A 16,767-nucleotide genomic window follows, 5' to 3' on the forward strand; every position below is an offset into this window, starting at 1 on the left:
TTCCAGTTCCCTCCCCCCATCCCCCTCTCTGATGAAGGGTCTAGGCCCGAAACGTCAGCTTTTGTGCTCCTGAGATGCTGCTTGGCCTGCTGTGTTCATCCAGCCTCACATGGAATTCCAGTTGTCTCTTTCACCGTGTACATCTTTGTTGCTTTCCATTTCACTGCTGGTGTTCAACAAGGTACTTGCCAAACCATTTTCTCACAGCCATGTTTTCTTTCTCAGTGACTGCCAAAGACTCAGACTTACCTCACATGGTTTTCAATTCAATTTTCACCCTTCGTGTTTCGAATCCACCCGAGATTACAAGTACCTCCAGGACAAATGTTCCTCGGACTGCTATTCCTGCCGCATCATGCCATCCATGATCATGAACAGTGCCACGCACAGTTATTTGTGCAGACTCAATTCCACTCTGCATCAACATTGAATCACTCTTTCTCAAAGCTATGCAGCTCCCCAGTTTCAGTTCATCTTTTACCTCATCCATCGTTTCAACGAAAGACTTCTCTTTCTTTCAGGCATCAAGGCGCACAAGCTCCTGCAACTTAAGGGCTTCAAAATCTATCTTACCATGCTGTCCCCTTTCCACCTTTCAGACCCCAAGCCTTCCATCTCTCAGAGCCAATTTCTTACTGTCCCTTATCACCCACCCATTCCCATCCCTCAGATGCCATCTCTTTCTGTCCCCCAGAGATCATTGTCTCCAACCCGACTCCTTGTCTTGTTTTCATAAACAGGGCTATTGCATAAACACTGGCCCTTCCATACTTCACAAATTAAGAGCTGTGTAGACTTGAAAGATTAGCTTGCTATCTCTTCATGGAAGCTGCCTGACCTGCTGTGATTTCCAGCATTTCTTTTTCAGTACAGATTCCAGCATCTGCAGTGATTTGCTATGATCTGTTAAGAGAACTACCAGTCTGCTTACAGATCGTGTACTGAACATTTCTCAAAGGGAGTACAGGGCCAAAATATGCTCTACTTATACAGGCTGGTTATTGACCACGGTCAGCATGAACCTTTTGCAACGGGAGGCAGACACAGCTCCTGCCTGCGTGTCAGATGAACAGCTGAGGAAATGTAGTTGATATTTATTGGTCCCTTATTTAAGTTTGACATCAGTCTTTAGGTTTGATGCTGATGGTGTTTTCATTTATCTTTTAAATTTGACTGTATTTCATCGTTGTTCCTTTAAGGGAACAATCCAGTTTGCATCCCTGAGGAAACAATTCAATTTTCATCCTGTTCCATCCAAAAGTGAAGAACCCACTTGTTTAAATATAGTCCACTACAAAAAGCTTTAAGAAGGTATGTCCTGAGGACCTGTTCATCATAGCCGGTGATTATAACCAAGCCAACCTCAAGAGTATGCTACTAAGATACCATCAACACATCTCCTGTCCAACCAGAGGCCCAAACACCCTTGACCATTGCTGCATAACAGCCATGAAAGTCATCTAATGTTCCATCCCCTCCCACGTTTTGGTAACTTAAACCATAGGCTGTACTCCTTCTCCTGGATTACGAGCAGAAACTGAAGCATGAACATCAACCCCAGCCTCCCAGATTGCTTCAATAAACTATAATTCACCATCTCTCACAACAGGTCCACAGTAGTCACAATCTCCCTGATCCTACAGTCATCCCTGTAACATCTAGATAACTAGGTCCATCACATTGGACCCTATTTATTGACCTTAGCTCAGCCATCAACGCCATAATTCCAATCAGCTCGTCTTCAACCACTGAAGTCTAGGACTCTGTTGTCCATTCTGCAACTGGATCCTCGATTTCCTGACATGCAGACCCCAATCACTAAGGATAGGCGACAACACCTCTTCCAAATAAACCTCAACCCCGCAATACCATGACAATGAAATGACCAACCACTTACCTGCTTCTCAAAGGCCTGGCCCAGATGTCAATCGACAACTTGACTCTGTGGAATGGACTCAATGTGGAATTACTACCCTAACTGAACTTGTGGAGACCCGACAGTAGGCCCATCCAGACAAAGAATAACTCTCTCCGGAGTGCCCAAGGCCGTGGCCACTCTTGAGGACCCCATCAGACGTACCCACTGACCTTCTGGAACAGCAGACCATCTACTTCAACTCCCAGACCTAAGCAGAAGCAGTCACTTACCCAGGAAATGTGGAAGACACAGTGGCCTGAAACCACACGGTTTCAAGTTCCCCTTAGCCAGCATTTTCCTGAAGACAAGCTGGACAAATGTAAGGTTACACTCACATATTAAACAGAATTGAGAGGCTGCAGTGCACTCTGTTTTAGGGACACGGCATAATCCTGCTTCACCTGACTGTGTGTGTCAACTTGAGGCTTTGCCAGTCCACTGGATGGACGACATGGCTTCCTTGGGCAAGGCAGACAGTGGACTGCTCTGTCTTTTGATCGACACCTCTTTGTGCTCAGACATAACAAACCTAGTGAGTTACTGCTCCTCAAACCTAGAATGTCTAATGGTGAGGTACCGAGTCTGCTATCTGCCACAGGAGTTCACTCCTACTATCCTGACAGCAGTTTACATCCCAACCCAGGCAAAAGTGAAGAGTGCACTTGATGAAACATACAATGCTACAAATAGCTTTGAGACGGAATACCCAGAGCCCTTGCTCAACATAGCCGGTGAAATCAACCAGGCCAATCTCAAGAGTGTTCTACCAAGATAGAGCCAATGTATCTCCTGTCCTACCAGAGTCTTGAGCCATGAGTGGCCAGATGTCTAATTGACATCTACACATCTATTTTCTCCCAATTCCCCGGACTGGTTTCAGTCACCCACAGGGCTGACTGTGATCCACTCGCCACAATGCAGAGATGTAGATTATTCCCAGAACCTGGTGGCTGTGGGTGGCCACCTGTCAGTGCTCATGCCACTGGATTAATATCGGAGACTGCTGTTGACTCACCTATCCTGAATGAAGGCTATCTCCCTTGCCTGGATTGAATATTACTCTCTTTAGGCTTTGAGACATAGCTTCCAGGACTTGTATATACATTTATTTACATATATAAATGAATTATATAGGTCAAAGCTTTGTTGAGTTTTGTTTGAGTGACCCAAATTACCTGAAGGCTAAAGTTTTAAGCTTTCTAAGGAGGAGCAAGATGATAGTGAAAGAGTAAATGAATAGTGGTTAGATGCAATGACATGAAGTCTGCAGTTGCCATTATTGGTCCAGTAGTTAAATTTGACAGCTGTCTTTCACTTTCCATGTTGAGTTTAATTTTGACGCTCTTATTTATCTTTCAGATTTCACTATGTTTCATCTCAAATATCTTGATGAGTCAATCTGATTTCCATCCCATTCCATCCAAAGGACTGCGCTTGATGAAACATACACTGCCACAAATAGCCTTGAGTAGGAATACCAAGTCCTTGTTCAGTGGAGCCAGAGGTTACAATCCGGCCAACCTCGAGATAATGCAACCAAGATACCATTAACAAATCTCCTGTCCTACCAGAGGCCCAAACATTGCTGCAAAACAGCCAAAGACATCTATTGTTCCATCCCCACCCACATTTTTGTTAATCAGACCATAAGGCTGTGCTCCTTCTCCCAACTTACAAGCAGAAACTAAAGCATGAACATCAATTGCCTCAATTAACTATAATTCTCCTACCATCCCAATAGATTCATGGCAGACACCTGGCCCTACAATTATTCCTCAAACACCTAGATAACAAAGACACCTCCATCAGATTCCTATTTATAGATTTTTGCTGTGCCATCAACACCATTAATTCCAACCAAACTTATCTCCAAACTTCGAGACCTAGGACTCTAGATGGCAATCAGTAAGAACAGGCATTAATATCTCCTCTATAATAACCGTCAACCCCAATGCGTCTCAAGGCTGTTTTACAAATTTGCTGATAACACCACCATAGTGCATCAGATCTCTAATAATGAGACAGAGTACCGGAAAAAGATAGACAGCTTAGTAGCATGCTGTAAAGACAATAATCTTTCCCCCAGTGTTAGTAAAATGAAGGAGCTAGTCACTGTCTTCAGGAAGCAGACAGGAGGTTACATCCCTGTCTGATTCAAAGGTGCTGAGCTAGAGGTGATTGATAGCTTCATGTTCCGTGGAGTAAATATCACCAACAATCTGCCTTGGTCTGTCAACACCAACACTACAGTCAAGAAAGCACACCAATACCTCAACTTCTTCAGAAAGATAATGAAATTCAGCATGTCCACAATGACTCTGACCAATTTTGATAGATGAATCATATAAAAGATTATATCCAGAAGCATCACAGCTTGGAATGACAAATGCTCTGCCCAAGACTGAAAGAAATACAGAGGCTTGTGAACTTAGCCCAGTCCAACATGAAAACTAGCCTTCCTTCCATTGACTCCATCTATACCTAACAATGCCTTGGGAAAGCAGCCAACATAAATTTGTCAGAAATACAAGAGCCTGATTGGTGCCTGCTAACTATCAAGCAATTGGCTAGTCACCTTCTTCAAAGGCAGTTAAATAGGGGGGAATTTAAGCCACCTAAAATGACAAGGGTAAGGAAGAAAAAAGTGCATAGAATTAACAGGGCCAGGCTATGCCTCAGGGGTAGCAGTCGCCAATACCCTCAATATCGGGGAAATTGACGCCCAGAATCAAGACCTCCAGCAGAAAATGTGTAAAATTGTAAGTGGCAGTTATCAGGTTCAAGGAAAAACTAGCCAATTGGATCAGCAGTTATCCCAAGAACTCAAAACACAATCAAACTTCTAAAACCCCTTTCGAGCACTTCTCCTTCCCATGGCATCTGTAAGCGCAGAAGATGCAAGACCTGCACCTTCACCTCCTCCCTGCTCACCATCCATGGGGCTAAATAATCTTTCCAGATGAAGTGGCATTTCACCTCTACCTCCTGCAATCTGGTCTGTTGCATTCACTGCATCCAATATTGCCTACTCTACATTGGAGAAACCAAACGCAGACTTGGTGACTGCTTTGCAGAATATCACCTGTCCATGTGCAAGCATGAATCCAACCTTCCCATACCAATCATTTTAACACAGCATCCTGATCGCCTGCCCACTTGTCTGTCCTTAGCAGGCTGTAGTGTCCCAGAAAAATCGTAGTGCAAACTGGAGGAACATCTCATCTTCAAATTAGCACTCTATAATTTCTGGACTTTATATTGAGCTCAACATCTGAAGACTGTGAACTCCCTCCCACTTCACTTTCTTTCAGCTTCACTTGTTGCATTCTCTGTCACCATGCCCTCCATCCCCACCTCCACACCAGTGGGACCATCTGTTCTTTCTAGTTTGGAAATTGGATGCACCATTGTTCAGCCATTCTCACGTTCCGATCACTTAATCTGCATATCATCACCCTTTCTCCATCCAGCTTCACATTACAGCATAAATTCTACCCACCCCACACTTCACATCAGCTCTGATGAGGACTCACGTGGTCTCTAAACATTAGCTTGTTCTCTCCATGGAAGCTGCCTAACCCACTGTGATTTCTAAAATTTGTTGTTTCTAGTATAGAGTCCACCAACTGCAGTGATTTGCTACAACCTGTTTAGAGGGCTACCAATCTGCTTATAGATCACGTACTGAATGTTTCTCAAAAGATGGAGAGGACCAAAACATGTTCTACCTGTACAGGTTTGTTATTGACCATGGTTCGTGTGAACGTATTGCAATTGGAGGCATACAGAGTATCTGGCCTGGTGCCAGGTGTATAGCTGAGGAAATGCAGTTGGTATTTATTGGTCCAGTGTTTACATTTGACAGGAATCTTTCACTTATGTTGAATTTAAATTTGACACTCATGATGCCTTGATTTATCTTTTAGATTTAACTGTATTTCATCTTAGCCAGCTTGAGGAATCAATCCAATTTCCATCATACTCCAACTGTAATTTGTAGACTGCACTTGATTAAGCATGCACCGCCACAGACTTTAAAATGAATACCCTGATTCCTTGTTCATCGGAGCCAGTGACATCAACCAAGCCAAACTCAAGAGTGTGCTCCCAAGATACCATCAACACGCTCCTGTCCCAAAAAGGTTCAAATACTGCTGAATGTTGAATACACAGCCATCAATGATATCTACCGTTCCATCTGCCACCCACATTTTGATAAATCAAACCATAAGGCTGTGCTCCTTCTCCCAGCTTACAAGCAAATACTGAAGCATGAACATCATGTCCAGCATCCCAGATTGCCTTGATCAACCACAATTCATGTATCGTCGCAACAGGTCCACTGCAGATGCCACCTGCCTAGCCTTACACCCATCCCTGGAGTATCTGGATAACAAGAACACCTACATCAGGCTCTTACTTATTGACTTTAATTCCATGGTCCACACCATAATTCCAACCCAACTCATCTCCCAAATTAGGCCTAGGACTCTACATTGCAATCACTAAGGATAGGCAACACCACCTCCTCCACAATAATCCTTGTGCCCCACAAAGTTGCATTGTCACCTCTTACTGCACTCCTTACCCACTCACGACTACGTGGTGAAATTCAGCCCTAACTCGATTGACCATTTTGCTGATGATGCCACTGTAGTGCATTGGATCTCAAATAACGACGAGACAGAAGACAGGAAAAAGATAGAGAGCTTAGTGGCATGGTGTAAAGACAACAATCTCTTCCTCAATGTCAGCAAAATGAAGGAGATGGTCATTGTTTTCGGACGTGGACAATGCTCAAGGTTACAAGAAATTGCAGACAGTTGTGAACTGAGACTGGTCCATCATGAAAACTAGCCTTCCTTTCATTGACTCCATCTGTACTTTCTGCTGCATCAGGAAAGCAACCAACGTAATCAAAGGACGCCTACTACCTCGGTTACACTCTCTTCCATCATGTAGCAGATGTAAAAATTTGAAAACATGTACAAACTGTTTCAAGAAGCACGTCATGCTTGTTGTTATCAGACTTATGAATGGACCTCTTGTATATTAGAGTTGATCTTTCTCTGCACCCTCTCTCTATAGCTATAGCACTGTATTCTGAAGTATTTTCCATTACCCTGGTGTACTTCTGTAAGGTATGATTTGTCTGGATAGCATGCAAAACAATACTTTTCATTGTATCTCAGTACATGTGACAATAAATAATCAAGTCAAATCAAAATGTCCAAGCAACTGCATTTACTCCCTGAAGAAAATCCAGGGTGTTGGTAAATACTATGAGTGAACATGAATATCACTGAGCAATCCACCAACCCATGTCATCATTGTGAACAACAAGACAGAACTGATTTATCCTGACATCACCAAGGGTGAGACCGCTGGGCTTGCCCACAGAATATAGTAAGACAGGGGCTCACAAGGTACAATTTTGCTATGTACAAGAATTGTTCACCATCTAATCAGCATGTAAAAATAACCAGTGATAATGGGAACTGCAGATGCTGGAGAATTCAAGATAATAAAATGTGAGGCTGGATGATCACAGCAGGCCCAACAGCATCTCAGGAGCACAAAAGCTGACGTTTCGGGCCTAGACCCTTCATCAAATGTAAAAATAACCAGTCTTTTCTGCAATATATTCTTATTGGAGAGATGTACTATATAGCAACTGCTGCTAAGAGACAATGGACAAAGACAATGTCCCCTGGAAGAACAAAACTTATCAAGTGGCAATATCGAATCTCCCCATTAGCGATAAAACTTTGAGTGCCAGTGTCATGCCCGGTGAAGATGGAGAACGTCAAGATCAAATGGGCAGATACAAACCAGGATTTTTTATTGAAACTACTTAATTACCACCAATTCAACACCTGACAGCAGAGTGGGCACATAGTGCCAGATGTCAAAGAGATAATTCACCAATGGAGTGAACATACAAAAGAAATTAATGCTCATTCTGATAATGCGGATAAGACTTTGCCAGATCCAAGGTTCTGAGATAAGAATTGAAACTGGGGTTTTAATATTCAGCTGCAGCCATGGATTCAAATCATATCAGTAGTAGTATCAGTGTTTATAGTTGTAATTGTACAATTTATACTTATCTGCATCACTAAAGGGTAACTCAAGAGATAGACAGGTGGCTAGTATTAGAGAAGCAGTTGTTTTCATGCATTGGAGAAGTGCCTTAAACAGGTAATAAGCATCTTAGGCATGGCCAAAAACCTTTACAGAGTACTGAAGATGAGAATCGTAGGAAAATATAGTTATAGCTTAGCATGGCGCAGTGAAATAAACACATTGGTAAAGAAATAAGCTTAGCAGAGTCACTTCTGGAGAAAATAAGATGTTTCCAGATAAGGTATTCAGTCATGCAAACTTGTGTAATTTGGCCCAGCACCAGTACAGAGGGAATGGTCAGCAGTTGGGAACAAACCTTATCCACAATATAGGAGTTAGTTGCATTAGCACACACGCAGGAAGGAGCAGAAAGTCCAATGACCAAACAACAGTCAGCTATGATGACAGCAATATGGCCATTGTGACACGATGATGTTAGATGATTACCTTGAGTAGTCACAAGATTACAAGGATTTTAACAGTCAGACTAGATCACAGCAAGGATGTAGGTCAATGTTATTTGTTCAAGAGAAGTGGTTATTGTTGATATCTTTAATCTAGCAAACTACGATGACATCAATCTGATATGTGATAATCATAATCCAAGAATGTATAAATATTCTGTATTTGACTGGGATTGTCAGAGCCTCTTGGAGGCTTCCTCCAGAGACCTCTCCCACATTCTTTAGCCCCTTTTCCACTTGTGTTCCCAGTTTTAGGGAGCTATGGACTTGTACCCAAAGATTCCTCTCAATGTTAATTCTCTTAAGGGTCCTTCCAAATTACAGCATACTTTCCTCTTGCATTTGACCTCCAAAAATGCATCATCTCATATCAGCTTTGGTTCTAATTCAGCAATCTAACCCAACATGCTTTTTGTAAATCTAAGTATAGTATATTTACTTGTACATTTACTCCACCCAAGTGCTTGCATTGTTTAAAAACTCTCATATTTGTCGGTCATATTTCCCTGTGCAAAATGGTGCTGTCTTTGTGAGATCATGTATTAATAATCTAATTTGATTCTTAAGACTCTCGTCATATTTAATTTCAGAATTGTTACGTTAATTGACCTGCTGTTCCTTGCAATTTGTCTCCCTCTCTCCTGAATAACAGGGTAACATTTATCAAACTTCAACTTGCTCACACCATTCTTCTTGACACATACAAGATTCTTAAGGGGCTTGATAAGGTAAATGCTAAAAGGATATTTAACTCCATGGGAAAATCTAAGGTAAAGGACCTAGTCTCGGAATAAAGAGGTGCCAATTTAAGAACAAGAGGAGGAGCAGGATTTTTTTCTCTCAGAAGCTATGAGTCAGTGGAACTCTGCCATTGAGAGCAGTGGGGCAGAGTCTTTGTGTATATCTAAGGCAGAAATAGATAGATTCTTGATCAAGGATTATGGGTAAGAGGAAGGAAAGTAGGAAGAATGTTAGATCAGCGATGATCCTACTGAATGGCAAAGTAAACTTGAGGTGTTGTATGACCTACACAAGTTTCTATTTCTTATAGTCATTCTAGAATTCGTGGATTTCATCTTTTAAGTCATTCACAAGATGTGTGTTCCTGAATTAATGGCTGTAGGGTTGGCACTGGAGAAATGGATGACACATAGAGTAATGGTGTGGGAAGAACTACAGGTGTTCTGCTCCTTCCTTTGCAGTATGTCCATTAGCATTGATTAGTTTCTGGCCAGGCTTTTTTGTCTGTATGAGATCCATTTGACTTTGTTGCTGCATTGTTGACGTTGTACTGTTGCTAGTTGACGTTGTACTATTGCTCGTTAACATTGTACTGTTGCTAGTTTGATCAAAGCCAGTACCTCCGACTCATCCTGGCACCAACTGTGTGCCTGTGGCAGAAGGAGAAATTAGACTAAAAATATTGGATTGAACCAAGAGCAACAGCTATATTAATGCTGCCTTCATGTCATAAAACTTAAACCTTAAATACTGAGCACGATTCTGGGATTAAATATGAACGTGGCTTGTTTCATTAATTATTATGTTACTGGTGCCAGTGATTTCAACAATTCCGTAATTGGACAACTGATCAATTCTCCAACCATGTTAAAATGGTTCTGCCGTTCTATCAATTGATTCTAACCATTTGTGAAGAATTTTATCAGACCCATCTCTCATTCAAGTTTTATCTCCAATCTGGGTGCCAGGGATTATTTGCAGATTTGATTATTCAAAGTTTACTCACACACATCACTGCCCTCAGTTATTCATTCATTCAATCCTGAAATTACATTTAACAACAATGGCTTCAATATTAAGGCTCTCAATGATGCTCGTAAACAAACATATTTCCAGCAGCAAGCTCAGAATGTCAGTTGACACTTCCAATCTTCACTTTCCGTCCACAAGCAAAGATGTTCAAAACATGTGGAAATCCACAATCCCTCCTAAACAAACAGAGAGGAACAGTCAGATCAACATGATTTCCATCACTGAAACAGATTGTATCATACCCTGTCTCAAAAACTAACCCATTTTACAAATGACAATTATGGTAACTATGAAGATACAAACCATTAATATATTAATGGCCATAGTCTTTAGTCTAATATTTTGGTTGTTGATGCTGTCATTAGTCACACTCCCTTCACAAAGTAATCCTGTTGAGTTTCTCGAGGTGACCATCTTTACTCCTAGATAGTTCAGGCATTAGTAGCTGTTTGTGCAATATCATTTCTTTCACTGAGACTGGTTTTGCAGATTCTGTGGCTAATTTTTTTCAGGGATCCTAACCAACCAATATATTTCCTCAACTTCTAGATTACCTTAAACCATAGCCTGAAAGACCTCCCAATGTTAAGGAGCTGAATATATATACAGAACAGCCAATGTGCATCAATCTCACAAATTGACAGTGAGGGGTTCAATCAGGGACTCCAGGAAAAGTTTGATGCAGAAACTGATTCACCATCAGAAACAAGAAACCATGGTAAGACGATTTACGACATGGAAGATTTACTTGCGGCAATAAACACAACCACTCCACTAATATGCAAAAACATTATTGAATCTATATTGTAATTTGTTAAATACAGAACAAAACAATCACATTGAGACAAACCTATGTCTGTAACCGTTCATTGAGTCTATCAGTTGTTGTTGCTGCTATTGTTCTTGCTCCCATCAAAAAGGAGATAGATTCAGATCTTCCAGGTGACAACATTGAAACCTAAATAGAACAGCCAATTAGTACAAGTCTATAGATGTGAGGCTGGAAAGGCACAAGAGGGCACAGAGCATCAGGGAGGAGGAAAGTCAACACTTCAGTGTGAAACCCTTTGTCAGGACTGACATTGACTTTGCTGCACCTCTGATGATCCGTGACCTGCTGTGCTTTTCTAACTTCACACCTATAGACTCTGGTTTCCAGCATTTGCAGTCTTTATAGTCTCCAAGCTAATTAGTACAGATTGTGTAGCAAAATTTCCCTCATTGAAACTGCTTGTGCAGCCTCCTTGCTCAAATTTATATTATTTGTAAACATATTTTGATGTCTGATATCATTGTGATTTGCATTACGCAAATGAGTCCTGACCTGTGTTACCACAGTTTGATGCTGCTTTTCAATGGGCTATACTGTAACCCAATAATATTTAAGAAATACTTGAGCTTCATTTAGAAAACAATAATGTACTGAGCTAGAATGGGTTAACAGATTTCCACATAATCAAGTCCCAGAATCTAGAGAGTGCATGTAATTGGTGGCAATATGAGTGACAGTCTAAGAGAACTAATCTTCCAGGATTGAGACAAAGAGAAATGTCTTCACTGAAAGTAATGTGAAGCTTTGGAATTCTCGCATCATGGATGCTCCCTCTTGAATACATTCGCAGCTGGAATTGGCAGATTTTGTCTTTCAGAGAATCAAGGCATTTGGGAGCGGGCAGGAAGACGGGTACTGAGAACAGCTATATTGTACTAAATGGTCAAACAGGTTTGATGTTCTATATGGTCTACACTTTCTATTTGCTGTGTTCCTGTGTACTCACTGTTTGGTTGAAATCACAGTACAGAACAAGGTGGAGCATTGAAACTATGTGGGTGCAATCCAGGGAGCATGGTGGATGGACAACAGTGATGGAATTGTGTCTATGCCTCCTTTTCTTGAAGGTGGACTTGTTTCAACGTACTTTGAAGCTGCTTCTTGGATTTGGGAGCAAGGTCAATCCGGCCACTCCAGATTATCAATGGTGCTGGATATTATTGATCGGGATCAATGGATGCCAGTTTGGCATTCAATACAGGTGAACAAATCAGTGATTTTGGGTGCCTCAAGAAGAGCTGTATCAAATTGTTGCTAGCCTCCATGTGTTGTTGAAGGTGACAGTGGGTCCAGCAATGATTGATCATTTCAGCCCTATCCGAGTAATGTCCAAAACAATTCCAAGACAGATCTGTCAATAACATACATAAATGAATATAGTGAGATAATAGTGCATGAACATCAAACTTGGATGAGTAGTGTGATGGTCAGTTAAGTATTCCAAGGGGGAGTGAAGAGTAGCATGGGCTAACCATCAGGAATTATGCTTCAGTGATCAATCATTTGCAAGCAATGAGATGGAAGATTTATCTATGAGAAAAGTACAACTGTTTCACCTGAAAGTGCAGCAGTTACACAATAATAATAAAGGTAATCATATTTAGACAAACATTGCAAGGTCAGCAACTTTGCACGATCCTATCCATTGATGATGTTGTCATTATTCATGCTCCCTTCATGAAGTAAACTTGTTCAGATCATCAAGTCAACCGTGTTCACTCCTAGTTAGATAAGTCAGAGATTGGCAACAAAAGCAGTTCCAGTTCCATTGTTAAAACTGATTGTGAAATTTCCTGCATAACACAAACCTATTGTGATATCTTATCTCATTGTGAAGAGAACCTCATAGACATGTATAAAATTTGAACAAGATAGTGTAAGGGTAGGAAGGACATTCCAGATGGCCAGGTCTCTTGGGGTCATGGTGTAAGGATACAGCTAAGTAATTTTGGACCGAGACGAGGAGAATATCTTCACCCAGACAGTAGTCGGTCTGTGCATTTCACTGCCGAAGCCAGCGAGTCATGGTGTAAGGATACAGCTAAGTAATTTCGGACTGAGACGAGGAGAATATCCTTCACCCAGACAGTGGTCAGCCTGTGCATTTCACTGTGAAAGCCAAAGCATTTCTACTTTCAATAAGTTGAGGACAGTTTTTAGTGCTAAAGGAAACAAACAGTATGGGGAGAAAGTCAAAATAGTTGGATGATTAGCCACGATCATGTTAAATCGCAGAGCACACTCCAAGGATAAAATGGCTTAGTCCTTTTGGTATTTTCTAGGTCCTATATTTCTACGAAACTTGCACTGTGATGTACAGCATAATTGCAATATTTCCTATATTGTCAAAGATTTGTCCTTCTAGTATACTATAAGAAAACACCCTTGGATCCAAGTTTAGCTCACTGAATGAGATCAATCGTACATGAAATTGGAACCATGCACCCACCAGCAATCAGCTTCTAACACCCAGAAATTGCATGAATAACAATATTCAAGTAATTCAATATCCCCAGTCTTCTGACTACTCTGTTGGCTGATGATGATATATTAGTCAAACTCCCTTCACAAAGTAAACATTTTCAGCTCTTCAGCTCCTGTGGAAGGAGTTAGACAAATGTTTCATCAGTTTTATTGAGTTCACACGAAGAACAATTTAGAATCTAAAACAGGACCCCATGTGGTTATAGTCCAACGTATGAGGCAGGATAGCAATGGTGATAGGATTGCTTCCCTTCTCTGTTCAACCTTTTTTTGATGAAGGCTGAACTTCTTTTTGAAACAGTGATGGTGATTCTTGGGTTTGGAAAAGTATTCATCTGGATTCTCCAGATCATACCAGATCACGGTCCTTCTGGTGTTGCCTTTGTGCCTGATGTACAACTTTTTTTTAACAATCCTAGTCTGCTCTTCTCTAGGAAATGTCTCCTGAGATTTTGGAATGGGTCTAACAAATACTGATAGGTTATATCCAAACCTTTACAAAATTCCATTCAGAACCATTTTCAGATAAAACTTTCATTGTCAACAACTTTCACTAAATTGACCAGCAAATGATGTTATCATTGTTCAGGCTCCCTTCACATAGTCAACTTGTTCAGTTCTTCTAGTCAACCATGTTCACTCATAATTTATTCAACAAGAGACTAACAGTCACTGGAACTTTGTTGTCTCGTTCAAAGTGATTTTGAAATCTCCTGTTTCAAAGTTACTCTTTACAAGCCCACTGTGATGTCTGATCTCATTGTAATCCTCATTGTGAGGGAGACATTTGAATTGTGTTGCATATCACTGAATAGTGTTGCACACTGTCATTAAGGCCCTTTCCCTCTATTGTCAAAGTCTGGTACTTCTAGCTAAAGAGCCACATTTTGAGGAAAGTGTTGAGCAAACAGCCTTGGGTTTCATTTACAAAGAGAGATCTAATGTAAAACAGTTTCCCATGTGGTTCCAAACTAGAGACTAGGATCTGATGATGATAGGTCATGATGAGAATACTTAGCTCCCTCATGCCTCACTTCTTCTTTGTGAGGAATGATACTGATGACTCATGTTCTTTGGAACCAGGGCTCATCAAGTTAGTACAGTTTAGTAATCTCACTTAAACTGATTTTGAAATCAATGGCCTCAAAGTGACAGTTTACAAACCTGTTGTAATATCTCATCTCAATGTGATCATCATAATGAAGGAGACACCTGGATTGTACTAACGTAGCTTGACATCCCAGACACAGTGACATCACTACGTTTGGCAAATTCTTGGGTTTCATTTAGGTTCAATGACTTTCTAGGTTGCCCTATCATCAAGTCCCAGAGGATAGGCAGCATATGGCATTTCAACTCAAAGCTGTTCGTGGCAGTGTATGTTTCATCAGGCGCGCTCCTCACTTCTGGATGGAATGGGATCAAAATTGGATTTCAAGATTTTTGAGCTGAAACATAACGAAATCTGAAAGATAAAAATATCATGACAGTCAAACATAAATTCAACACAGAAAGTGAAAGACTGCTGTCAAACGTAAACTACTGGATCAATAATGGCAACTGCAGACTTTATGTCATTGTATCTATTCACTATTTAATTACCCTTTCAATATCATCTAGTTCCTCCTTAGAAAACTTAAAACTTTAATATGCCAACTCAGCCTTCAGATACTTTAGGTCACTGAAATGAAATTCAACAAAGCTTTAACCTATATAATTTCATATATGTACATACATTTATATATGTAAATAAATATATATACATGCAAACATATGTACAAAACACCTTGCATATCCTGGAAGCTATGTCTCAAAGCCTAAAGAGAGTAATATTCAATCCAGGCAAGGGAGATAGCCTTCATTCAGGATAGGTGAGTCAACAGCAGTCTCCGATATTAATCCAGTGGCATGAGTACTGACAGGTGGCCACCCACAGCCACTAGGTTCTGGGAATAATTCACATCTCTGTATTGCAGTGAGCAGGTCACTGTCAGCCCTGTGGGTGACTGAAACCAGTCCGGGGAATTGGGAGAAAATAGATGTGTAGACGTCAATTAGACATCTGGCCACTCATAGCTCAAGACTCTGGTGGGACAGGAGATACATTGGCTCTATCTTGGTAGATCACTCTTGAGATTGGCCTGGTTGATTTCACCGGCTATGTTGAGCAAGGGCTCTGGGTATTCCGTCTCAAAGCTATTTGTGGCAGTGTACGTTTCATCAAGTGCACTCTTCACTTTTGCATGGGTTGGGATATAAACTGCTGTCAGGATAGTAGGAGTGAACTCCTGTGGCAGATAGCAGACACGGTACCTCACCATTAGACATTCTAGGTTTGAGGAGCAGTAACTCACTAGGTTTGTTATGTCTGAGCACAAAGAGGTGTCGATCAAAAGACAGAGCAGTCCACTGTCTGCCTTGCCCAAGGAAGCCATGTCGTCCATCCAGGGGACTGGCAAAGCCTCAAGTTGAAACACACAGTCAGGTGAAGCAGGATTACACCAGGTCCCTAAAACAGAGTGCACTGCAGTCTCTCAATTCTGTTTGATATGTGAGTGTAACCTTAGTTTTGTCCTACTTGTTTTCAAGACCTTCAGGAAAATGCTGGCTAAGGGGAACTTGAAACCGTGTGGTTTCAGGCCACTGTGTCTTTCACATTTCCTAGGTAAGTGACTGCTTCTGCTTAGGCCTGGGAGTTGAAGTAAATGGTCTACTGTTCTGGAAGGTCAGTGGGTACATCCAATGGGGTCCTCAAGAGTGGTCACGGCCTTGGGCACTCCAGAGAGAGTTATTCTTTGTCTGGATGGGCCTCACTGTCAGGTCTCCACAAGGTCAGGTAGGGTAATAAATCCACATTGGGTCCATTTCACAGAGTCAAGTCAAGGATTGACATCTGGGTCAGGCCTTCAAGAAGCAGGTAAGTGGTTGGTCATTTCATTGTCATGGTCACGGTCCCAGCGTCAGCAGTCAGGCTGTTGGTTCCCGCAGTGAGGCATTCTGGGAGGTCCTGGTCTTCATTGGGGAAGATCCAGTCTCCAGTGGATGTTTCTGGAGGCCCAATGGTTGTCAGACCTGTAAGTAGATTTAAAAGAACTCTGTTAGTAATTCTGACAGATTTACAATTGAGATATAAAAGTGTAAAACAATGATTAAAGTTGCGAGGAAATGAT

At 41.3% G+C, this 16,767-nt stretch overlaps 1 long non-coding RNA gene across 1 annotated transcript; it reads right to left on the reverse strand.

Annotated features, from left to right (window-relative positions):
• Positions 1-7,879: 7,879 nt before the first annotated feature.
• Positions 7,880-16,717, reverse strand: LOC125451098 (uncharacterized). The gene is made up of 3 exons (XR_007247211.2): positions 15,952-16,717; positions 14,762-15,062; positions 7,880-10,457 (listed from the first exon to the last, which is right to left on the reverse strand). It is a non-coding gene; the product is annotated as an uncharacterized LOC125451098 (long non-coding RNA).
• Positions 16,718-16,767: the final 50 nt, after the last annotated feature.

The sequence above is a fragment of the Stegostoma tigrinum genome, chromosome 3, assembly GCF_030684315.1.
Source record: "Stegostoma tigrinum isolate sSteTig4 chromosome 3, sSteTig4.hap1, whole genome shotgun sequence".
Taxonomy (NCBI): Eukaryota; Metazoa; Chordata; class Chondrichthyes; order Orectolobiformes; family Stegostomatidae; genus Stegostoma; species Stegostoma tigrinum.